We start from the raw sequence: 7,008 nt of genomic DNA on the forward strand, positions 1-7,008 counted from the left end.
CCCCACCCCCTCTCCGGCCTATCACCCCCACCTTAGCCTCCTTCCACCTATCGTATTCCCAATGCTGCTACCCCAAGTCCCTCCCCCTACCTTTATCTTGGCCTGCTTGGCACACCCTCCTCATTCCTGAAGAAGGGCTTATGCCCGAAACATCGATTCTCCTGCTTGTGCTTGTAATCATTATAGCTGTCAGTAGATGGTGGTCTAACAAAGCTAGGCACTGTGTTCTGTTTGTCTGTTCACAATGAGAATACCTTATGACGTTAATGATTTGGAGATGCCGGTGTTGGACTGGGGTGTACAAAGTTTAAAAATCACACAACACCAGGTTATAGTCCAACAGGTTTAATTGGAAGTACACCAGCTTTGCAGAGCGCCACTCCTCAACCACCTGATGAAGGAGTGTCGCTCCGAAAGCTAGTGTGCTTTCAATTAAACCTGTCGGACTATAACCTGGTGTTGTGTGATTTTTAACTTATGATGTTAATGTTCACTCTGCATTCCCTGAAAAGTGACATACGCTATCCTCACTCTATTCAGTAGAGGGAGAGAACTTTATCTATCACAGCAAGCAACAATCTGCTGAATCCATTCTCAAAGTCAAAGAGATTGCTAGTATTTGTTGGCAACACTATCTTCCTTTGAAGTAAAGTCACCATAGTCATAAGGCTGCTCTCTCATTAGAGAAATGACTGGGGGCCTGTTTAATTTAGTTGGCTGTGTTTGCGAAGCAGTGTGATACCAACATCATGGGTTCAATCAAGCGAGGTTATGATGAAGGACTCCCCTTCTCAACTTCTCCCCCTCATCTAAGATTCTGATGGCCCTCTGGGGAAATCATCAACAGTCATCTCTCTCTAATGAGAGAGCCACCTGATGGCTTGGTAAGACCATGGTCACCATGCCTCAAGTGAGGAGAGATGTTGAAAAGGTAGCACCTTCACAGTAACCTGAGCTGGTGTGGGAATTGAACCCATGTTGTTGATGTTGCTCAGCATAACAAACCAGTTGTCCAGCCAACTGAGCTAACCAAGCCAGTGGCAGTGAGCTGCCTACTGCAGGCTGTGTGGTGTAGCTGTAATCTATGGATTGGGGATGGAGGGAGGGAGAGGGCCTACTGCAGTGCTGAATATTGTGAGTTGGAAGGTGCTATCCAAGGAGCCTGTTACAGATGGCACATAGTGCTGCCACTGTGGTGAGCAGCATGGATACTTACACCAATAACTTGACTCACATGTAGCAATCTGGATTAGTAAAGCAATCTGGCATCACTGAAAGCACTGTCCATTGGTTGAGATGCTAAATGGATGTTCATTCATTATCAATTCAAACCCCTCAAGCCTTTTCAAGGAGTTCTGAAGTATTCCACTAAAGACTTACATTTTCAGAGCACTTTTCACATTCGTCGACTGTCCCAAAGTGCTTTACAAACAATAAAATACCTTGGACATAAAGCCGCCATAAATGTAACAAACATCCTGTGCGCAGCAAGTTCCCATAAAAACTAAGTTAAAGTCACCTCAGTCTCTGGAGCCTACACTCACATTAGAGAGATGACTGGTGGTGAATTTAACTGGAGGGTCACCTCACCTCAGGTGAGGTTGAAAAGACAGGACTTTCATGGTTACTTCAGACAGTGTGAGAATTAAACTTGTTTTTTGTATCACTCTGTATTGCAATCCAGTTAGCCCATTCCCTCATTACCCCAGAGTATGGTAGATTCTGGGTCCTTGAATAAATAGATTTGTAATTAGTAACAGGTTGAAGGGTTATGGACAGTGTAGTTGAGATTGAGATGAAGTCAGTCATGATTGTGCTAAATGGTGGTGCAGGCTCAAAAGGCTGAATTGCCTACTCCTATCTTCCTATCCTATCATAAACAGTAATGTGATAATGACCAAATAGTCTGTTCCAGTGATATTGGTTGAGGGAAAAATATGGTCCAGACCACCAGGAAGGACTCTTCTGTTCATCTCTGAATAGTTTTCTGGGATCTTTTACACCCACTTGAGATGGGACTTCAAGTCAGTGTTTCATCCCATCATCCTTTAATAAAGTTTTCTTTTACTAGTTTGAGCTTGTTTCTTCCCTCAGTTCTGATGCTTTTTTCTATGATAAATGCTAGATTACAAGTTATTTGCTCCTGTTTTATTGTTTTCTTAATCTGTATTTTATTATTTTATCAGTTTTGAGTTGGAGCTATGAACTGTGAGCTGAAAATGATCTTTGGTCTGTGAGAGGCATCTTGTGTTGTAAAATAAAGGGAGAAACAAGCGAATGTTTGTTCGTGAGGCTTGGTCTGGCAGTTAACTGTCAGTTGATCAAAAGATTCTACAGACCCTTTGACACTGGGGAACAGCAGCATGTTTAACCAGATAGGTTAGCTATGTGGGGTCATTTCCTAGGAATTGGTGCCAGCAAATCTGGAGACAAACATGATGTTCAAACAGAGTGAAGAGCCAATGAGTTGGACTGGGTTTTTGGACTGTGTTTCTGAGAGAAGGAGTCTGCCTGCACAGAAGCAACCATGCTGTTCCCCACAGTGGCAGTGCCGTGTATCATCTGTAACAAGTAGCAGGGCTCCGTCGACAGCCACCTTCCAAGTCACAATATTCAGCACTGCAGTAGGCCCTCTCCCTCCCTCCAGCTGATGCCGCAGTATGAAGGTTCGATAGCTCCCTGCCTAACCTCCCATTATCAGCTATTAGAAGTTCAGAGAACAGAAACTAAGTTAAATGTATTGCTGAACGTTCTTCAGAGTAAATTGAAAAGGTGACATCTTCAGAAAATCAACCAAGAAACAATAATATATGCCTGCGGAACAATGCATTATGGAAAGTAATCTCATCAATTAGTTATTTTATTTATCCCTTAACTGTGTTTGTTCGCCTGTCTGTCTTTTGTGTGTATGGGGCTGAAAACAAAGGTTATTGAGTTTAAATTAGAGACATCAATTAGATTACTTTGTTATTTAATTTTACTCTGCTAAAGTTAATATACTGTTAATAAATAAATCCTTTGTTTAAGCTGCAAACTTAGTGTCTCAAGTTGATTATTCACAGAGGCTGAGATTGGTTAATCAAAAAGTCTTGAGAGGAACCATTAGGGTCAATTTTGAGGGTCTTTTAAGGTTTCATTTTACTGTGTTGCAAATATAGAGGTCAGAAGGTTGATTTGATTTAGCTTTCTGTCTCTGTGTCACGAAAGGAGCGAAAGGCTGCATTTCCTCTACCTGAGGAGAAAGGTTTTAGATTACAGAAAAAATTAGGTGAATTAATCAGAATGGCAGATCAGTGATTGCTGGAATTTAACTCTGATAAATGTGAAGTGATGCATTTTGGAAGAAGCAACAAAACAAGGGAGTACTCAATGAATGGCAGGGTACCGGGAAGCTCAGAGGAACAGAGCGATCTTGAGGTGTTTGTCCGTAAATCCCTGAAAGTGGAAGGACAGGTTTATAAGGGAGTTAAGAAGGCATACAGATGCTGCCTTTATCAATCAAGTCACAGGTTCTAAGAACAGAACATTGCTTCGATCACAGATAGAGTATTGTGTGCAGTTCTGATCACAGCACTATAGGAAGGATGTGATTGCACTGGAGGAGGTGCAGAAGGGATTCAACAGAATGTTGCCCGAGCCAGAGCATTTCAGCGATGAAGAAAGGCTGGATAAGCTTGGGTTATTTTCTTTGGAATAGTGTAGATTCAGGGTGGACCTGATAGAGATGTGAAAGATTATAATGGGTATGGACAGGGTGAATAGAGAGCAGCTATTTCCTTTAGTCAATAGGTCAGTAACAAGGGGGAACACTTTTAAAGTGAAAGCCAGGAGGTTTGAAGGATTTGTGGAAACAACTTTTCACCCAGAGAGAGGCCGCAGTCTGGAATGCATTGCCTGGGAAGGGGGTTGAGATGGGAAACCTCACAACCTTTAAAAAGTACTTGGATGAGCACTTGAAATGTCATAACATTGAAAGCTATAAGTCTAGTGGGACTATAGAAGGTTTTAGTGTATTTTTGTTGCTACAAAGATTTGATGGCCCGAAGAGTCTCTATTACTCTGTAATTCTATACCTTACACCTTTCCTGTTCTGTTAACCACCTTGTATATTCCCCTTATTTTCCAGCCCTTTCAGGACCACAAAATTCTGGAGTCTCAATTCCTTCCAGGTACAGATCTTTTTTAAGTTTCTTGTTAGACTCAACCTTCTATTTCTTCTGCAGGTTTGTGCAGTGCTGCCCCTTTCAAGACAGACAGACAAAGGCAGAGGATCCCAGCCGGAACACCCAGATCTTGGCACCAATGTGATCCATGCCAATTGTCCAGCCAACCAGTATCTGCATTGGTGTAAATGTTTACATGCACATTGAATGTCTGACTTTATGAATGGATGGAAATTCACTGCAGATGCAATTGGGAGATTATTGAGCCAAGGAGACTACCCTGAGTTTACTGTTGCATAAATTCTACTTGATAGCACCTTCAATCACTTTGCTGATGATTGAGAGCAGGCTGATTCGTAATTGGCTGGGTTGGAATTAGGGCATAGAACAGTACAGCATGGGAGTGGGCTTTTCAGCCACGATGTTATACTGAACAGGACGCCAAATTAAAGTAATCCCTTCTGCCTGTCCTTGGTCCATATCTCTCCATTCCTTAAATATTCACGTGTTTATCGAAAAGCCCTTCAAATATCCTTATCGTATCTGCCTCTACCACCATCCCTGGCAGCACATTCCAGACACCCACCACTCTCTGTGTAAAAAACTTGCCCTCTTGCCTCCTTTGACTTTTCCTCCTCTCACCTTAAACATATGCCCCTATTTTTCAACTCTGGGAAAACAAATTCTGACCATTAACCCTATCTATGCATCTCATAATTGTATGGACTTCTATCATCTCCCCTCTGCCCCTGCTGCTCCAGAGAAAATCACCTGAGTTTTTCTAGCCTCTCCTTATAGCTCACACTCTCCAATCCAGGCAGCAACCTGGTAAACCTGTTCTGCACCCTCTCCATAGCCTCCACATCCTCCCTATAATGTGGCGACCAGTATTGAATGTAGCCTAAGTGTGGCCTCTTAAGTGTGGCCCAACCAAAGCCTTCTAAAACTGCAACATGACATCCTGACTCTTGTACTCAATCACTGACCAGTAAAGGCAAGCATGCCATATATTTTCTTCACCACCCTATCGACTTGTGTGGCCATTTGCCCCGTTTTGTTTTGTGGACCCATCATACCTGAGCAATTTCCACTGGTTGGCCCCAGTGCTGTAGTTGAACTGGAACAGCCTGGCTAATGGCACAGCTAGTCCTGGAAGCATAGGTTTTCAGGACTATTGTGGAATGTTGTCAAGACCTTAGGCATGCAAGAAATTCTCTTACATCTCGAGCTTACTACTTTAGGACTGGAAGTGAATGGAAACCATTCTTAGCTTTGATGAATGCAGAAGGGATTGCGAAGGTCCCATCCAGAATCCAGAAATGCAAATGAAAGTCGCCATTGCAATTGATTATGTGTGAAGTAAATACCAGAACACTGCTGACTAACTTAGCAACTGCTCGGAGGGGGGAGGGGGGAGGTGTGGATCAAAGGTTGTTGAGGAATCCCAAACATTCACAGCTTTAACAATATCCCAGCTGCAAGGAGGAAATGTTGAGATTTGCACGCACTGCCTTGTCAGTTGGCCAGGGTACAACAGCAGTAACTCTCTGCTGTAGCAGCACCATTCATTACTACTTGGGCTATGAGGAGAGCTTAAAGGCCCCACAGTCTCTCCGCTGGGGACATTTTCCAGAAGGTTCACCAGGGTTATGTGAGAGTTTCCAACTGTCGGGTTATGACACTCACAGTTTAAAAGTCAATGGCCAAGAAGCCATTGGCCCAGAGAATGTTACTCATTGCTGCTCCCCCTGTCTTAACTTCACCAGGCCAGCATTAAAGAGACCTCCAGTGTTGTGCTGTCAAAGATATGTTTGTCATAGGAACAGGGCGGGAAGGCTTCCCAAACTGTTAGGGACCCAGCCAGGTCTCTGTTTGGAAACCTGTTCTCCTAACCCAGCCCAGTGCTCCTCCAACTAAGGGTCAGGATCCCAAGAGGAGTTGACATATTTGAGGCAGCTATGTCTCTCACCCCACCACCTTCCCTCATGACTTTTCCTTCGCCTCCCCCCTCCCTACCCCCAGACAAACGCTCTTACAATTCTCCAATTCTCGTTGATGGATTGCAACAATTTTCAGACCTCAAACCAGGGTCATGGTGGAGGGGGGTGGGGTGATAAAACAACAGCTGATGTGTTACAATCTCCCATCCTGATTACATACAGGGGTGCTTTAGACCAGTCTTCATCTACATACCCATAGGTATGGGCTTCTTCCTGAGTTCCACTCCCAGTTCAGTGTTAGTGATGTGAACAAACAAGAAGAATGCAATTCGCTTGAACAGAATTAAATCTCCTGAAACACATCATGCAAGGGACACATTGAAAAGGACCAGGAGGAGGTTTCTATTGGGAACAGAAGCTGACGTCATAGAGGTCAGCTTCAAAGAGCAGCTTTTCGGAAGAGTTCCAGATTGTTTGGGAAACAGCCTGAGCTCCCTGACCCTCACTGTCTCTTGCTTTATAGGAACAATCTGACCTTAATATTTCCAGCCTTGTGTTGAAAGTCAGAGTCATAGAGATGTACAGCATGGATATCTCTAACTCAAGAAGGGGAGTTCAAGAAGGGGAGTAGGGATAACCCTAGTAACTTTGTTCAAGAAGGGGAGTAGGGATAACCCGAGTAACTATAGGCCGGTGAGTCTCACTTCTGTTGTGGGCAAAGTCTTAGAGAGAATAGTAAGGGATAGGATTTATGCACATCTGGATAGGAATAATGTGATCAAGGATAGACAGCATGGTTTTGTGAAGGGCAGGTCATGCCTCACAAACCTTATTGAATTCTTTGAAAACGTGACGAAGGAGGTTGATGAGGGGAAAGCGGTAGACGTGGTATATATGGATTTTAG

The sequence above is a fragment of the Chiloscyllium plagiosum genome, chromosome 15 (assembly GCF_004010195.1).
Source record: "Chiloscyllium plagiosum isolate BGI_BamShark_2017 chromosome 15, ASM401019v2, whole genome shotgun sequence".
In the NCBI taxonomy this organism is placed as follows: domain Eukaryota; kingdom Metazoa; phylum Chordata; class Chondrichthyes; order Orectolobiformes; family Hemiscylliidae; genus Chiloscyllium; species Chiloscyllium plagiosum.